General features: G+C 35.2%; 1 protein-coding gene across 5 annotated transcripts in view; it reads left to right on the top strand.

Moving 5' to 3' along the window:
• LOC112051487 (transcription factor Sox-5) overlaps positions 1 to 20662 on the top strand; it is a 374453-nt gene that overhangs the window by 293099 nt on the left and 60692 nt on the right. The window lies entirely within an intron of this gene.

Here is a 20662-nt window from a genome sequence, read left to right on the forward strand (position 1 = left end):
GTAAATTATAAAAAGTAATTGAAATTGGTCAGACTACTGTACTGTGATCATAATATGTATCAACCTCAAAATTAACTTTCGGATTTTAACATTTCTTTCAAAAAAATGTACCAATTTTTAAATTTTTGTAATCACCAAGATGTATTTATAACCGACTTCACAAAAGAGGAGGCTTCCAATCCGACGCGTATGTTTTTTTTATGTTTGTTACCTCATAATTTTGTTTTTTACGAACCAATTTAGAATAATCTTTTTTGTGTGAAAGAGTATTAACTTTATTTACTTCCAGATTGGTTCCATTTCATTTTCATGAAAATCAATTTAGAAATACTTATCGGGTTAAATCAAAATACCTGAAATACGTATTTGAAGTTAGTTCAATTTTTATGTTATAAAAATTACAATCATAGTGATTTCCAATATTAAAGATCCAGGTATGTAAAACATACTACCCGAATAAATTGTCTCAGCCAAAGATCAGATGATCTAAAACATCAGATGTAATCACAAGGGACCGTCATTCCTTAAAACAAACAACAGAGTAAAGATTTAAATTGAATTTAAAAACATCACAACAGACGAACAGACGACCCTATTTAAACTTTTCCCGACAACAAAGTCTTTCGGCGTCGGAACGAGGCGCAACAAACTTAATTTGCAAAAAGGGTAAACAAAACAGCGCTCCACGGAAATTAGACTTTCAAAGCAAATTCTTAGGTTCACTAGTATTTGCTATTGCTATGTAAAATAGTCAAAGCGCGTTTTATAAAGTTTAAATTTCAAAACAGAGTATACTCGTAATAGGATTTTTTATTGAGTTTAATAAAGTTGATATCAATTGAACACTAAGTTTTCAGTTTTTAATTGTTTAAATCGACCTTTTTGAGTAGCGAGTATACCAGTATGAATAAAATCAAAGAATTCTTATTCAATCGCTTTGTTAATTATATGTTTAACACCATTTTATGTCATGTGCGTATTTTATCTTTGTCTAAAACAATGGAAGACCTTGGTCCTTTTTAGTAAGAATTTCAACATCGTTAATACTAACGAGCTGATTATTGAACCTAAGTATTTTTAAATTCTTATTTACTATATTAATCTGATATATAACGAATCTTAACTTAATTATTATTTATCTTAATCTTATTGTGTTCTTCACTGGTTTATTGCTTAAGATCGTAATACTTATATTCCGAATTACAGGCTGCATTTTAACCAATGAAATACTTTAAAATTATACAGTAAATTATAGTCAAATAAGGTACTTAAATCAAAAAAATTATAACTATCTCAGACATCTGAGTTATCTGTAAATAGACAATAACAATCCTGATAAAGGCAACCATTATCTAAAAATCTTTAGCAGCTGATCAGAAGTTTAAAATTTTTAAAGTTAGTTTTTGATACATTAGATTAGATTGTACAGACAAGCATTAGCTTAAAGTTTTTCTAAGTTCTGTGTGTGTGTGTGACTTCTATAGATATAGTTTGGACGGATGACGCGATCGGTCGGTTATTGACTTTTATAAAACTTTATGCCCCCGAATGGTCACAACAGAAATCGTGTTATGGTAATCAAGCGTCATAATATATTTCATATATCGCTAGCTAAATCATTTTATTAAATTTATGACCGTTAAAGAAATGTTATATCTTTAAATATGATATTCTTTATTTAAATGACTACCAACTTGACTATTTCTATCTTTACAGGTCGTAACTGTTCACATTTTTGAGACATTTTCATCACTAATATTCGCATTCCTCTTGTTAATGTGGGAATGATTTATTAATTCTACATATCATTGATTTTTTGTCCCATACAAGATACAGTATTATTCAATGGTATGGATGGGAAGAAAGAAGGAATATTTAAGCTAGTGATAGTTAGCCATAATAAGTTGTAGAGCTGAATAAAAAGTTTAGTTTTCTAGTGAAATATCTAAAATATACAGGTTTTCATGTATTTTAACATCATAGTATGTAAGCTATTAATAGTTCTATCGGGAACTGGTTCCAATTCCTGTAGAAAATTTGGGAATATATGATGATGATGATAATGATATGCTATTCCAGAATTTAATCTATCTCGGTGCCTAACTTTATCTAGATAAGTAAAGCTGGCGTGATTGAGTAACAGACATCCATTCATCAAAATTTTCACATTTGTTATATTAGTTAAATTAGATATTTTATTTGATCTTTGATCGTATAAACAACTGTCTCCGGCTTCTTTTTTAGTCAACAACAATATTCATGGCTTTTCTCCAAAGTGGGTCTCACTATTCCACTTTTCCTATCACATTCTCACAAAAGGGTAAGTTCCGGTACAAAGGGGACCCTTGTATTCAAATCTTTGAAGTTCGTGACCTTGCATCCTAAGTGACTGTCTGGACATTGGGGTTGAATGGGACCAGATTTATCTCGACAAGTAACAACATGATCAATTTTGTTCATTCTTTTTTTGCACCTGGGGTTAGATTTGCTTCATGTTACGCAATTGTCAAGATTAAGTAGACTTTTGTGATATTCTATAAATAAATTTTATAATTGCAATAATTCTATTTAATATTCTTTGTCTCCCAATCTCAGTTGTTACACATGAAGTTACGAGTTAGTAAGTACATCACCAAAAATAACCACCACTTCAAATAATAAAAGAGAGTTCAAATTTTTTCTTTGATTAAATGATACTAAATCTCACTTTTGAGATGTGACGGAATGAAGTTACATCATCAAGTACTTCTGATTCATGATATTTTTGTTAGTGTGTTGATAATTCATCTATTATAATTTATGACCCTCAATTTCAATTGTTGAGTTTGAAAGGAATAGAGTAAACAACCCTTACACCTCTTAATTATCATTATAACGTTATTTTTTTTTAATCCTTTGTGTAATGACCCTTCATTTTAATTGTTGAGCTTTGGCGGAATTAAGTTACATTGTCTTAGACCTCTGATTCACGTTATTTCTCGTAATTGGTTAAAATCATCATTAATTGTTGAATTCCACATCATCTAAATTGTTAAAAATGTTAAAAATTATCTTTTGTCTTTGATAATCCTCAATCAATTATTAATATTTGAACAAATTAAGTTTAATAGCCAAAACCAGTCGACACACGAGTTTTTTTTTGGGAACTTGTTAATAATTCATGCTTTTTTTAATACATCTACAATAGAAAACACTTAGGTATTATTCATGAAACAATTACGCAGAAAGGCGTCCAATGAAACAGCTGTGACTCCGCATTACAAAAAAAGCTCTCTCATATCATAGGTTCATCAATTTAAACGCTACTCATAAAGCATAAAAGGTAAAAAAGGCGTATACAAAAATATCTGATTGCGAATAGTGTATTGATTGTGAAGCGCATTGAACGTGCAATTTGTCTTTAATTCGGATTCAGATACAATAGTAATGAAAATCCTTTCATCTCAAATCAATTTCATGTATGTACGGCATGGTGTGGTTGTATGAATATGAGTGTATCCAGATACATTCGATACATTAGGGTTGTTCCGTTGTGTTGTGTGCAAAGTAGAATCTAGTCTAGTCAGTAGTCGAATCTTGTGCGTGTGAGCTGCGATTTTATTCTAAAGTATTATTTTTCTGTCATTATTACATCATATCCCTTAAATGCTCTTAAGTTAGTAAAAATATCCACTGACTTCTAAGAAAAATTTTTTCTTTTTTTTTTCTTTTCACTCTACTTTTTGATGTAAAGTTTGTTTACTGTGTGTTAAGAATTCAATCTTGAGTTTTTCTCTACGATTTAGGTACATTATATGCCTAGAAAAATCTTCAATTACAAATTAAAGAAAACATATTTTTTATGCTTTACTTTATTATTTAGCCAGGTAATTTACCTTAGATGTCACTCTCACAATATACCCTATATCACTTTCAAGGATGAGATATTTAATTCCTGAAAGTCTTTTTACGTTCTCTCATTGGTTTAATTAAAAGTCTTACAGTGGAATTCATTGACTTTGTAGGGGCACCCCCAGGGGATCGTTTAAATGAGTGTAAAAGTTATTAAAAAAATAGAGGTTAAATTCGACACTCAGCGGCTGAATTTCACTGTTAATCATCATAATACACGATCGTAGTCGAATTCAAGAGGAACATCCCTAGCGTTCATGGTGTGGTAGTGTTAGGGCGCCGACTGCAACAAAGACACTCTCATACTAATGAATCAGCGATAAAAACTCGAACTCTCGATCACATGCCCCCAGTGCCAGGGCTGCCGATAAGTGAAGTAGTTCGTAAGGCCCAACTGTCATAGATTACTAAATTTATGGTAAGAATTAGAAGCCGAAACAAAGATTTCTCAGGAGTGCAACCGTTTAGGATATCGGAATTAATTTATTTTGATGATAATAATGTTTAGAGGTGGAAACTGTTGTCTACTCTCTAAGTAGTTACTACTTAGAGAGTACTAGTCAAAGAGGTGAAAATTTTTGACTACTATTGACACAGATATGTAAATATAACTTGTATTTAATATAAGTACTTATTCGGGAGATCCAACACAAAGCGTAATATTGTTGTTGCTGTTTAAAAAGTAGCTATTTAAATTTGCTCATGCATTCTTTGTTTGCCTATTTTATTTATAAATTTAATTTAACTTTATAACTAGCTAAAGTTAAGCGGATTATAACCATTTACTTAAAAATTGGTACTTAATAATGCAAGCATTTAAAAAGGTGAGGTTTACTATTAAGTAGACAAATTAAAGTGTCAATGAATAAATTAGCATGTCATCAAATGACTAAAATAAAATATTGTAATAATATATACAATGATATATATTATATTGAAATGAAACGAGTGGTCCCTTCTCATGGTCAATGAAAAGAGAGAAAAACATAACGATAAATATTTTCATTCCAACAACAGAAGAAAGCGTAGTGGCCTTTGCCTGCTATTGTGAAAAAAAAAACGTTTTGTCTGGATTAGCTCGCGAGCCAACCCTACATTGTTGACTGTACAGATTGAAGAGGCCTGCCATAGATGCGCAAATGGGTACGGGTAATGGCGGCTCGTATTCGCGCTTTTTTTCAAATACAGAACGTCCCTTTGTTGACTCCGGATCCATTTCGAATAGGCGCGTTCGATACTGGCTGGATTTTGTTTTTTTTTTCCAACGAATGCTTGTTGTTTTCTGTCTTTGCAGCCAGGTTTGTTTAGGATTCGATTGGGCCCAATTGCTTTGCATGCCTTCTCTACGCGGTACATAGATCGCTTTGTACTTACCTATCATTGAATGAGCTTGTGGTGTAGATCTAATAATTGTTATGTACTACCTATAATCGTAATATGCCAACTCCGTTTCAAAATGTTTATATGGTATACTTATCCTACATACAATTTGAAAAGGAGTTGGACGGATCAAAGAAGTATTAACGGATCAAAATAGTAATAACAAATTGTTCATACTTACTTGTAAAATCAATGAAGTGAAATTATTCGCTTCATACTTATTTGAAGCTTAGCTTAACTCAATTGAATTAATTTTAACTATAAAATAGACACTATTTTAATTTATTTTATTATTTTGAATTCATCTGATCGATATTTGTCATTGTAATCTAAGTTTGAACCTAGAAAAACTATAACTTATACATAGTAGTTTAGTAACAAAACCAAATCGACTATGTGCAAATGTAGTCGAATTTATTATTGAATTTGTCAACCCTAACCTAAGGGTCAATTAGCAGCGAAACTCGCACAAAACAATTCGCATACAAGAAAAATCCTTGGTTCACTTTACACGCAACCATAGGACGACGAACACTCATATTCTTTCGTAATCTTTGCATTCATCCATTCAAGTCAATGCACCTAAATAAGGGCAATACCAAATCAGAGCCACGATTTATTTTTATCCATATGTAGAGGCACTCATTCGAATTAAATATCCGTACGTAAATAGAGTGCGTTGATAACGTGGAACACCCTACATTGTGCCTCCCCCAGCGCCCAGACAAACGGAAATATGAAAATGAAACGGCGAAACGGAAAAACGCATCAAACACCGGTATACACGTCCGTACAGCTCGGCGGCCGGACAAAAAATGAACACAAGCGCTTAATTCGCAAAAAGCCCGTTTGATGTTTACTAATTGACAATCAGCCGAGGGATGCGTCTCATTGGTCCGCTTCCACGTTCCGTTTTTAAAAATTAAAGACAAAATAAATTAACGGGGTGGCTACTTTTTTTTTATTCTTTGTTTTGTTTTTTTTTCGCGTACCCGTATCGTTATGCTGTTACCTATGGGTACCGTGGGGATGTTTTATCATGCCTTACATATATTTAGGTATCGAAATGGAAAACTGGGAGAGTAGTTGTTTTGTACAAAAGTTTCTACTAAGCTCTCTCTCTCTCTGCGGTCGTTTCTTCATTTGATGGTTTGATCCTAATCTCCTACGGGTCCACGTTTTCCACCGGCTTGGTTGGTGGCCATTTTTGTTAGCGTGTAGAAATTCGTCTTTTATCCTCTTTCAGCTGATCAGCCCATCGGGTTAGTGAGTAGCCCCTCGGTCTTTTCCCTAACTCTAATAAGCTCTCTCTGGAAAAGTCTCTTAGGAATGGTTGGATTTCACTCCAAAGATACTAACATGGTAAGTATGTTTTTTCGGATTTGGCTGGAGTTTAAGCTCGTCGGCTTTTTTCGGAAAATAACAAATTAATAAAACATCAACAAAGAAACTATTTTTTTAAATGATGAAGTTTCGAGTACTTGTGTACTTAAAAATACTCTAAGTGATTATTTAAGCTTCTAAATACCTACCTTAATTGATTAGATACCTGAATCATTTTTCATCTAAAGTTTCGGTAAAGTACGGGATTCACTTATGGTTAATACCTTAGGCAAACCCCGTACACACGGTTTCCCAAGTGAAAGTAGTTATAACATTTTCAAATCAGTGAAGAGTATGAAACCTCGTCATGCTACGCGTTCCATATTTGAAAATAGACACAAAACGATCGCGCGTTCATTTATATTTTTAATTCCAATCCAATTGCGTTGTATGGCGAGCGCGACGCGGCAAAGTGCCGTAACTTTTTAATATTGAAACTTTTTTTTTTTTTAATCAAAACGTTGCCCTGTCCGTCGGTTTCTTTCACAAACTAATTGGTCTGACGTTAACCCCTGGCTTTTTCCGTTTCAGAGCCATTTTTGAAAGCGCCTCGTTGACACATGATATTTTAGCGCGTACTTTTTTTTATGTAAGTGTTTAACATCATGTCGGTTAAGTGCGGGACTCGAGTGTCATGAAAATATCATGTAAATGGATGGTGAAATTAATTTTGTCAATATTACCAACATGACGCGCTGTGAGGAGCGAGCGGGCGGCAAAACGACTTTTTCAAAACACCATTTTATGTTGGCACTTCATAATATTCAAAGAGCGGAGTTATATTTAAAATAGGAAGTAATTTTTGCATCCTCCTTACAATAGGCTGGCGCAATTAGTTAATTAAATATTTATTAGGTTCTAGTGGACGGTGCGAGTTCTTTCGCGACGGTTTGGGGTCTTTTTCAATGATCCCTTGCGAAGTTTTTGATTTATGGGATCTGTAGAACTAAAAATAATGCTTACCACAAATGTAGGTATAAGTGAGAGCCGGGATAGCCTAATGGGTATGACCTCTGCCTCCGGTTCCGGAGGGTGTGGGTTCGAATTCGGTCCGGGGCGTGCACCTCCAGCTTATCAGTTGTGTGCATTTTAAGAAATTTAATATCACGTGTCTCAAACACGTGTCTCCTCTCAGAATGAGAGGGGTTAGGCCAATAGTCCACCACGCTGGCCCAATGCGGATTGGCAGACTTCACACACGCAGAGAATTAAGAAAATTGCAGATTTCCTCACGATGTTTTCCTTCACCGATTGAGACTGGGCTATCACGGCTCTTTCGGTTCGGTGTACCATTGACATAATGAGTCACATAGTTTTTATCATATTTTCGTTTTTGTGACCTAAAATAGTTATTTCAACGAAATAACCTTAACTGCACCATTTTACATTAAGCGGTAAAGTTTCTTTGTTTTTACGATCATCTTACATGATTATTTCAACGAAACTATGTAAATACCAGTTTTTCGTTAACATAACTTTACTACCTGCTACTACATGAAAAAGGAAGACGCAAAACGCACGTTTTGCACTCAATCACATACCTACCAAACCTACTAAACTAACAATCTATTTCAATATTAATCGCGCCGTGATTTCACAGTAAAATCCCGCCTACGCCCTGCGTCACAATCCACTTCCTATCCAAGACCATAACCCATTTATACCTAACCGTCAATCCATTGTTTTCCCAATGATAACCGCCGAATCAAATTATTGGCTGCATTACAACAGATTCTCCTCAAGCGATTCACGACTCTATAAAGCAAATATCGCGAGTTAAAAGAGTGAAATTCGCATGCATCGCTTTCACTAGGGCAGTTCGATGCTGTGGTGGGGATAACAATTGTCTATTGTCGGTGACTATCTCTGTTGCGCATCGCAGGCAACGGTTATTGTTAGACAGGGACGCGGAATGAGGTCGTCCCGTTTTAACACAATGCTCGTGGAAATGGGCACCGCCTTTGTAGTATTTTCCTCCATTCGGCCACGTTTGTTCTCATTCCATGTAATCCGTTATTTGCGCATGTCCTTTAGATAATTGCTGTGTTTAACGTGTTAGCGTTGTTATTAAAATCCGCCTTAGGAATGTATTTAACTGTCTACATATACCTAACTAATATATGTATTTATTATTAGGTGGGTGCGAGTAACTAGTATATTATATTGTAGATTCTTTATGATGTCTGATTATGTTCTTATAATAGGTATATGTATCCTTTTATCTACATCGTAGTTTTCTTTGAAGTTTTTCCGATCAAATTGTGTAGGTAGGTTATTTATTAAGCGGTGATCAATTTAAGGAACTATTATTTCTAAATTGGTCAATTTCTCTAGAAATAGAAACCAATTTAGAAACGACAGTTTTTTACCTTTATCTGGTTTCTACAATCATTCATGATTTTAGAAACCAGATATTAAAATCGTATAAAAGTAGGCACCGTATGACATTTGTTACATAGTATCTCAATTTCGTTATGTCAACTAATATACGCCAAAGTTAGTGAATTAGCCAGAACAAATTACTGGTCCTGGAAAAATATTTTTAAACGTCTCAGATTTATATGACTTGTATTCTTGTAGTCTAAGGTGCTGGAAACCACCCACCGGAAAGCGCAGTGTTGGTCGACCCCTCACTAGGTGGACTAAGGACATCAAGCGCGCCGCTCCTAGATGCTGGCGGCTCGAGTCCGTTTTGTTTGGAAGTCCATGCAAGAGGCCTATGTCCAGCTGTGGACGTCCATCGGCTGATAATAATGATGATGATTCTTGTAATGAACTTACTAATTAATCAGTTACTAATTAATTAATCAGTTTTGGACATGTCTCCCGGCGAGGGAATGACTGTATCGAACGCCTTGTTGTGCAAGGGAAGGTGGAGGGAACTAGGCAACGCGGAAGGTCACCCATGCGATGGACCGACCAGATTAAATCTGCTGTAGGCGGTCCCTTGCATGAATGTACGCGACTCACTACACAAAGGGAGAAGTGGCGAATGCTCGTGAGGCGTATTACATCTGCCTCCAACACGTCCTAAAGACCACGACCGCTCTGTCAAGAGCGCAGCGACAAAGAAGACTAATTAATCAGACAGACGATTACATGGCACTTTATATTAACAACAAAATGCATAAATATTTTAATATGTTCAAAAGTGCTCGCTTATCAAGCCCATTTGCTGTATAAGCAATGTCGTTTTATTTTCGTATTGCCGTTTTCTATCTAACTGGTTTGCTTGATGTACTAGGAATGCATAAAATTTCGCAATAGCGTCTGCATTCTTCTCCGAATGAATTTTCCCGTCGCCGCAATAGTGATGTGGCGGGAAATTTTTATGTTGAAATTTCGTTTATCGATACAGGATGGATTTATCGATTCATTCACGTTGAAATAAAAAGTGTTGTTAAATTTTATAGCTCAGCGATTACGCTTGAATTTTTTGTAGTTATGTATTATGGAGACAGTCTTTGTCATTGATTTTTTATACAGGCTTAGAAATTTTGAGCTTTACTTGGATTAACATCCTAAAGGCTGTGCCATTAATATCGGACGTAGTAACGACAATATCCGAATAAAGCAATACGGCAAAGTGTAACGGCCTAACGTCTTTCTGAGGTAAGATGTCGATCTAAAAAGATGTGATGATGAAAGATGCTCTCAAAGTACCTATGTTCCGTTCTTCTGGCCCTCGAGCTCGATTTTGGTGGAACTTCTAAGCTTGCTCAAACCTTGGAGACGCTGCTTCGATCTAATGAGAACCTTCAGCAAAAAGGTAATAAGAAAAAGTTTTTTTCTTCGTATTTAATTATACATTTATCGATGTAAATTCAACATCACTATGCAATATTTAGCAATTCGCCGATTGCCAGTACTTGTGCTTGTAAAGATTAATTATATAGTCGTGCGTTTAATTTGTGCAGAGCGTGTAAGTGGTTATTTTAAATCCGTGAATATATGATGTTCGGTCAATCAAAGTGCATCTAATGGGAGCGAGCGTAATAGTGCTGTCAAAACGGTTATCGATATTTATGTACGCACTGGTATGTGTTTATTGATTATTAATTAAAATTATATTACACGAAATATGTTAATTATTAAATAACTTTAAGGTAGGTACTAGCCTACTTTAAACTTTACTACCAATACAAACAAATCAATTATAAATATCAATAATTTAGGTACTTGTAATTAAGACTAAAAGGTATACATTGATTGAATATTGGTTATTATTCAATAACATGACTACCTTTTATATAAAACGTAAAACACAAAATTTTTTACAAAATTTACGTTTAAATCAATGTTTTTATTTAAGAATTCCGAAGAATTCGCCATAAAACGTTTAAATAAAGGAGCTATCGAGATCTTTATTCTATTTCACAAGTTTAGCACGTACCATTCTTGGTGTTATTATGTAGTTAGTAGGTAATTAACGGTGTAGTTTTAACGGTGCCTGCATTTTTACCATGGGATCGTAACTAACCACGACCTTACAGCAAAGCATTACTAGTTAAAACCTGCGATAAATCTATACTTCTATGCTAATATATAAAGCTGAAGAGTTTGCTTGTTTGTTTGATTGCGCTAATCTCAGGAACTACTGGTCCGATTTCAAAAAATCTTTCAGTGTTAGATAGCCCATTTATCGAGGAATATAGGCTATAATCGAAGGCTATAGGCTATATATTATCCCCGTATTCCTATGAGAACGAGAACCACGCGGTGTCAGCTAGTATCGAAATAAGTAAGAAGCAAAATTAAACCCTAAAATCTTCAAACAGTCCTCCTTCCTCCTTCATCCTTTCAAACAGTCTGTTTCTGTAAAAAAAAAAGCAAAACACCTAAAGGCATCCGCATTTCACTAAGAAGTACAAAGCATCCGCTAGTTAAAATTATTAAACCAGTACATTTTACTACACATCTTATATTAACGATAAAATGTTAATGTTATCACGCCTACTTTAAATGACAGGAGTTTTAGCCAACGAACGTTAAACTACAAACTACGACTACGAACAGCGACTACAAAGTAGAAGTCGCCGTTTTCTTATCGTTCAATTTCCGTAACAATGTTGTTAAATAGGACAACAACGATCTCGAATGGTGATAGGAAAATCATTAGGATTATAAACTGTTTCCCATAATACTGGAATGGATACGGCTTAAGTTATATTTGTGGATGCGTGATAGCCCAGTGGATATGACCTCTGCCTCAGATTCCGAAGGGTGTGGTTTCGAATCCGGTCCGGGGCATGCACCTCCAACTTTTCAGTTGTGTGCATTTTAAGAAATTAAATACCACGTGTCTCAAACGGTGAAGGAAAACATCGTGAGGAAACCTGCATACCAGAGAATTTTCTTAATGCTCTGCGTGTATGAAGTCTGCCAATCAGCATTGGGCCAGCGTGGTGGACTATTGGCCTCTCATTTTGAGAGGAGACTCGTGCTCAGCAGTGAGCCGAATATGGGTTGATAACGAACGAAGTTATATTTGTATGTGTAGTTAGAGTTATGCCTTATTACTTTCAAATTCATCCAAGGTTCTTAATCACAAGGTTATTAATGCAACTATTGTTAAACATGTTCATAATATATCTTATAGCCTTCCGCAATAAATAGGCTATCTAACACAGAAATAATTTTTCCAATCGGAACAGTAGTTTCTGAGATTAGCGCGTTCAATCAAACAAACATGAGAAGAAACAAACAAACTCTTCAGCTTTATAATATTAGTATAGATAAGGGGCTAAAATAAGACGCTACTGTTAAATGCTTCAAAAGACTTGTCAGACTTCAGTGACCGCGTTCTGAAAAACATGATACCTACTTTTAGTGAGACAGGTAGAAAGAAGCCTTTGAGAAAATTATATTTTCTGCCCCTTTGTGGAGGGCAAGGGAGGGGGACGAGAAAGGGGAGGGGGTGTTTCATAATTAAATAGTGTACGCTTAGTTACGTGAACAAGTCGTGAAAAGTTTGTAAGGAAAATTCGAATCGCGTCGTTTCGAGATGCAACATTATGAGTGCTATTACTAATTTAGCAGTTTGTCTTGTTATTTTTGTTGAACGCGTTAATTAAGAGCGTTTTTTTAGTACACTGTTTGTGTAAAAATACAGTGAGTTGATTCTGTGAGTGTCTATTTTTTTTTAATTATTGAACATTATTATATTAAGAGCGCGCAGCGCGTCGGTACGATATGGATATAATTCGAAGCGCAAACGAGACGCCGAATTATGACTTTCACGTGAATGAAAAGCACGGAGCGATTGACGCGCGACGCAAATTTTATGACGTGAGCGCCAAAACCATTTTTACCTAATTGCAAGTAAATTAAACAACATAACAAATAACAAAATGGCCATGTTTAAGATATATACCTAATTTTCTATACAAAACAAAAATTTAAGAAAATAAGTTTGCTTTTCCTGAGATTGAAAGCAAAATGTGAGCAAAACATATATTTTTCAAAAAAATAAATTATCGAGAAAAGTTTTACAAATTGTGTATTTTGTATAATCATAACGAAGCTAACACTTTGAAATATTATTTAACCAAATATCAGGCTCCTAACTTTTCCAGAATCTGAGATCCAGAACCATTTGTAACCACCAAATTACATATTGCACACTCTTAATGTTGCGTGTTGCCAGTGATTACCTATGGTTCCGAGACTTGGTCGCTAACTATGGGCCTCATAAGAAGGCTCAGAGTCACACGATGCGATGGAACGAGCTATGTTAGGAGTATCTGTGCGTGATCGAATCAGAAATGAGGAGATCCGCAGAAGAACCAAAGTCACCGACATAGCTCAACGAGTTGCGAAGCTGAAGTGGCAATACGCGGGGCACATAGTTTGAGACGTTGGGGTGCTAGAATGACGACCCCGCACTAGTAAGCGCAGTGATGGCCGACCCCCCACCAGGTGGACTGACGACATCAAGCGAGTCGCAGGGATTCGCTGGATGCAGATGAAGGCCTATGTCCTGCAGTGGACGTCCATCGGCTGATATGATGATGATGATGATGATGATGATGATGATGATGATGATGATGATGATGATGATGATGATGATGATGATGATGATGATGATGATGATGATGATGATGATGATGATGATGATAATGATGATGATGATGATGATGATGATTATATTAATTAATTATTTATCATTTGGCTGGTGCGAGGCTTCGGCCGTGGCTAGTTACCACCCTACCGGCAAAGACGTACCGCAAAGCGATTCTAAGATCAACCCTCATGCATTACAATATAGTTTTTTCACCACTACTTTTTAATTGATATAGAAAGGGAAATAATAATTGCATGCAAAATAAATATTAAAAGTGTTGGCCATAATTAGGTACCTACTTACTAAAGAAATTACTGTTTAAGTTCTTTAAATCTTTAGTGAATTTGAGACATTTGAGCAACATATCAGGTCATGCTGTCAATTATCCATATTGACATATAATTAAAGCTAATTGACAGCAGTGCTTTTAGCACTGGGTATGATCGTTACGTTTTTAATTCAATTCATTCAGTTACATTTAGGTTACGGTCTGAAACTGATATCACTTTCGACATTTATAGCTTTATTTGACAGGGAATAAATGTATGGGAATGATATTTGCTATGGTCACGTGATAATAATCTTCCATTCCCATACATTATTCTAGTTTTCGAAGCGTTTGCGATCGTAGAAAGAGAATCGATGTGCCATTTAGCTACAGGTTCAGGGCCGATACCGCTCATCCTGTCAAATAAAGCTGTAAATATCGAAGATGCCATCAGTTTCAGACCGTACATATCGTACGTATCGTACGATCGCAAATCGTAGAAAGAGAATGGACGTACCACTTGGCTTAAGGGGCTGGCTAATTATCACAGTACCGGCAATGACGTACAAGCGATTTAGCGTTCCAGTAGGTATGTTACGAAGAAACCTTCAGAAGTATGGTTGGAATAAACTAGTTCGTCTTACAAGAAAGCCCGCTTCAATCTTAGATTGTATCGTCATTTAACATCAGATGAGATATTAATCAAGGGTTAATTTGTCATAGAATAATGAAAAAGGTAGATGATGAGTGCTAGGAGATGTGCTCTCCGAGGCACAGAAGTTTAATACTACCAACTTTCCAACACGAGTTAAATTTAAATTTAATATACTGTTAATTGTTAGTTTTGTTTTATTTTAATTGTCCTAATATTTTATGTACCTAAGTTGAGAGTTTTTACTGAAAACTTCTAAGTAGAAAGAAAATATCAATATAATATCATAGCCCGATCCAGGACTTCGTACTCCAAAATAGGCTAATCATTGAACCGACGAGGTAGAAGAAATTTGTAGGGCACTAATTTAAGTAAATAAAAAGTAGGTATCTGAAAAAAAATATTGACTATGAATACCTATAAATATTCCTTGAAAATTTCCACGAAGCAAAAATAAAAACACAAACCCAGCAAACAAAATAATATCTGGAATCGCAATACAATATTGATGAGGGATCTAAAAACGGCAGTCCTTTCACGTCAAGGGGGCGCCGCAACAAAAACCGAAGTTGGAAAGCAAATTAACCTTTCCACAGAACGAAACTCATTTACCGATACAAAACAAGACCCCGACCAATAGAGTCTCGTTGCCTGAATCGGAAAATAGGTGCCGGATGAAAGGAAAGTCTGAAACCGGTACGGAATCAACACTGAAACCCGTTCTTTGTCAGTTTTATTCAGGCGGAGTACACAAATGCTTTTCTTGGACGGCTTTCACAGTTTTCTATGGGGGCAATAAAGGTTCCCACGGACACAATGAGCTGGGAAGGCAAGGAGAATGATGAAAAGTTGGGAATGTGGGCCGCGCTCCGGGGCTAGTAGGGCTGGCACCGTATCTGCTTATCGATGTTAATGTTAAGACATGATTTTCTTCTTCTCAAGATCTCTTACACTTACAAGTAGAAATATGCAATAAAGAATCGCCAGAAAACCCAAAAGCGTAGCTTGTAATAAGGGCTCACTGGAAGAAATGGGCCTTTTATGTAGGCTTCTAAGTTACCGGTCCCAAGTCGCCTGCATCCAAAAATATCCTGCAACTCGATGTCGTCATTTCACCTAGATTTGAACATAAAGACTGTGGTTTTTGATGTAAGTCGCCATTTGAAGTCCACATATTAATTGTTTTGAAATAAATCTTATTAACTGCTTATATCCAAATGTAAGACATTTCTTACTTAAACGATATATTTATAATTTCGAAAATTAAAAAATGTATTGGTATAACATATCCGATTGATACTCAGGTTAATCATGTGACCTATTTATAACAAATAAATGTAACATTTACTCTCGTTTTTAGAAAGAGAACCGATGTGTAATAATATTTTATATTATATGTCCAGTTATGTAATCCAGTTCAAGATATCGATAAACGACAAGGCGCACCACTAGAGTCCGCTTGTTCCCGTCACTTTCCAATTATTTTTGCGGGCTTTCTTCGCTACAGTCCGCGTTGAATGCCCAACAGAATGGCGTCGGGTTTTAAGGAATTACGCGCTTTGTCCACGAGTAAATGAGAAGACCGCTTAGTTTTTCCTTTTCTAGCAACTTGCGATTAATTTATTTAATAAGTTGTTGCTGAATAGAGCGAGCAACGAGGGCCAGGGATGAATCGGACTTTCCGTTTTGTTTTTTTTTATATTTTTGTATACACAAAAGTCTTGTGTTCTGATTTTGAAATGCGAGTGGACTTAAGACTTTCTGTATTTTTTACAGCGTTATTAGCGTCTTAGATAGTGAATGCCACTCTATATAGCATCCCCTAGTATTTGATAGCCGTAATTTCTTTAAGTATGAGTTTGAAAAATAGAATTTAAGTTGGATGCTGCATAATGGTACATCTCATTTGAATTCTATCTTAATCTTCATTAGTCGATGGATCTGCTGGATCTATGCCGTAAGTACTTCCAAAACGGTCTTGAACTTCTTGCATCCAGCAACCCTTAAAAAAACAGCTCCCTGCAACACGTTTCTTGGTCATGGTCATGGTCATTAGTCAACTAACATTACACTTGAACTAAAGTTTTACTGTTCCTTGCAAAATATGGAAAAAGCCTGTAGCTTGGACTATTATGTATTCATTGCGAGCAAGATCTAACCATAAAGATTTAGGATTTTCAGGAACAGCTTTAATTAACACAGCAATAACTTGGTACCGCCGCCTATCAGAAAGTAGCACATACGATGTTATTTTTTAGTTTAGTAGAAACATTTTTGTGATTTTGAAGTCGGTTGTATTTTTTTATTAAAATTTTTTAGTTAGACTATTTCCTATCTATTACCTATTTTATTTAAAGTGGCGTAAGCTATTTTATTTATTAAGGCAAAATATAGTAAATATTTATCTCGCTTTTCCGCCCACCTAAATGCATATTTTGTCAATCTATCGTACGAGTATTCCAATCTTAAGTCATTTTAATGCCTTTTTTCGAAAGACATGAAAATAAGTGACAAAGTTACGGGCTACTATTCGTATTATATGATTCGAAGACAGTCCATTCTACTGTGAAATAGTCGCATCCGGGAAAAATAAACTTGTCAAATGCTCTCCGTTACAAAGGAATAGCATCTCTATTGAGAGCTTTCTTTGTCAAAGTCACAAGCTGAAAGCGTTATCTATAGATTTTAAGCGTTGACGATCGACGTTGAGAATTCGTATTCGATCGAAACATTTTGACCAGTAATAGATTACGTTATTGACAACTATTTTGGATGTAAATCAATGAGGACCTCAGACAACAACAACTCTGTGATAAACAACATATAACTTATGCTAACTTTTAACACAAGGGCACTATGTTATTTATAATACCATCAACCTTTAACAGTTAAATTGCATGTTACAATAGAATATTGAAAGGGGAATGCCCATCCCCGGCCCAGGCCTATACTAACCACTCGGCAATTTACTTATATCTAAAAAAATCTTGATAATTTTACTTTCATAATTAAATCAATACTTAATCAAAAAAAGTTTGCTACAATGTTTTACGACATTTTAAATTCATCATAATTTTATGCACAACGGGGACAAGTTATGATCGTCGACCATACAGCCTGAGATAAACGATATTTTTTGACTTTTTTGATTAGTTTGTTTGTTGGTTTTCTTATTTGTTAAGCTTGTTGGTAACAGAAAATAATAATACAGCTTCTAATGTTATTTCGCCACCCTGATACACCGACGAACATTTTGCCCTTTTTTAAGCCAATTATTTAACTAGACCGAAGCTATAACAAATCTAGTTAAATCTTTAACAAATTTTCTTTCTTTATCAAACGCACAATGTAAAAAGTTTTACAACACAAAATGCTGTTTAAGTATCCCTTTATCTCTTTATATATCTGCGAAAGAAAACTTACATCAAGGTATTCATTTTTTTTATACCAAAGTCACAATATAAAACGTTTTGCATGGAGCATAAAATGCTGTCGAAAGTATTCCGCTTGCCGCCTGTCTCTTGGTCCACAGTAGCGCCATTTGGCGGTCTGGCGCATAGATCTGTCATCGGCGGTCACTGTAATTCCCCGATATCATCTCCCATTAGCGTAATAGACGTCAGAGGTTGGCAATCAGTAATTCCGGGGCTATTCAGACGTTTTGCATTATTCCCCTTTTGCTTTGCGTTTATTTTGTCGTCTGATTTATTGAATGCTATTTTTTATATGCTCACAGAGTGGTTTGCCTTGTGAAAAGTTTTTCAACGGCAAACTGATATAAAAAGACATTTTTAACCAACTTAAAAAAAGTCCAACTTATGTTCGTTTACAAACTTATCTACCTAATTGTAACTTAAGAGAAGATTTGCATAAGCTACCAATTAATTTTTAACCAGCATTTTTTTTCATGTCCAATCAATCGTAATCACTGTTAGAAACGAGTATGACAAATTAACGGATGGGAATTTAATCTATGACTTCTCAATCTTTCCTTACCCTTAAACTCTTGTTTTTTGGTGTTTGGACATGAATTTTTACCCACAAAAACCTCCTTGATCCTCACAAAGACTTCGAGGTCTCTTGAAATCAACGAATACTAATACTTCCTTTGCGCTCCACCTGTAATGCTCAACTCAAGCAAACTCAACACAAAAATAACTGTTATACTGTTATATCTCTACTGACTGCTACGTGCATATTGCACCGCTTGGCAGTTCTTGGCTGTTAGTACTAGTAGGTATAGCAATCGTACTTATCGACAATCGAAGTCTACTAGAATCTTAATTTGTCTGCGTTGGGGATTTAATCTAAAACCTCCTTCTTGTTTGTTAATTCCTTTTGAACTATACATCGACTTATTAACTACTATAATAAAATTTTTAAAACAATGAAGATCAGAAGACAAAAATACAAATCATATATCAAGCAGGACGTCGTCACCTCCAGCCATAACCTTTCATTTGTCATCGCACCTATTCGCCGTATGCCGAAATTCTGGGAGGAATACGTTTTTATTCGCTCCCGACAGATTTACGGCCTGCCCAGAACTATTGTGACTCTAATATTGTTGTGCTCTGGTTGCCATTGATATAAAAGTTCAAATATATTTCCGGATATCGTTGTAATTATACTCATCTATATGTAGGTAACATCATAACGATTTATACAGTTTTATTATTTTAAACAATAGATCGGTTACGTCCTAACAAAATCACCGCAAAAAGTGATCCGAATGGCAGGCTACAATAATGAGCGCACACAAGCACAATTTTGTCTTTAATTCCATTATATATTTATGTATATATACTTTTTATACTTCCTGAACACACAACTCGACATTGTAGACGATATTTAGGTATTATTTGTTTAAATAACGTGCGTTTTTGACCACAACAAACATTGAATTGTTTATAAATTTCCTCTTTTGAGCCTCATTTTTCATGCGTCAGTGACAGTATTTATCTTGATTGTAAATGTTTAATTATTGCGTATTTAAATATAAATTTTATTTAGAACCACGATCCTCAATAATACATACAATTAAGCATAAGACGAATATTTTCGATAAATGAAACCCTCGTAATATAGGTATGGAAAAAAAAAATATAGGAACAATAAATAAAATCTCTTAATTATCAGCCTCTCGCTTGATTATCCTATCTTTACGCAAGAATCTATGTATACAAAACGTTAAAAATCTCCAGCGAAAATAATTTATTTACGTAAAGGTTAAATCGTATTTTAAGAAATATTTGTCATTTAATATTCGAGTTATGATGTTTTTAAGAAAATAGTACGTTTTACATATTAAAGACATATTTAATTTTGTAATATTTTGCGAAAAGTCTTTATTACAAAAAAATCTTTCAAAATTATTTGTGTAAAATACCTATGTACCTTTGATTTAAATAATATAAATACGCGTGGTGGGCTATTGGCCTAACCCCTCTTATTCTGAGAGGAGACAGCAACAGTGAGCCGATAATGGGTTGCTAATGATGATGATGATGAGGTATTACAGTAATAACGCGTTATGTGATTTGATGTATAGGTTGCCTCGGGAGCGCCTGGACTGTACAACACTCAGGCCAAAACACCCTACCAGAACGTCCCTCTAAGCCCAGGTCCAAATTTCAGAGGAGACGCCCTTAGAGTCGTTCCACCCATTTCTTCTTCAGCCGTCCATTGAGCCTACGGCACTTACACAAGAAGAAAAAAAAAGTTGTTATCGGCGGGCGAAGTCGCAAGCCTCTGCTAGTATTAATATAAAACGAACATTGTATATGTTTGTATTTACTCACAGTTATAAAAGGTCCGGGCCGCTACATTAATAGGTATCCGCCAAGTAAAGCAAAGATTAAAGTCCCGAGTTATCTTAGCTGATCGATTGGTCCATTTACTTACACAAACGTTTTTATAAGCCGACCCTTTAATGTAATTTTGTTTTTATTGCCTACCGTCTTATCTGCGGACATCGAATATCTTTCAATTATCTTTATTTTTCATGTACATGTTTTTTATCCTT

This window comes from Bicyclus anynana, chromosome 23 (genome assembly GCF_947172395.1).
Source record: "Bicyclus anynana chromosome 23, ilBicAnyn1.1, whole genome shotgun sequence".
NCBI classification, from domain to species: domain Eukaryota; kingdom Metazoa; phylum Arthropoda; class Insecta; order Lepidoptera; family Nymphalidae; genus Bicyclus; species Bicyclus anynana.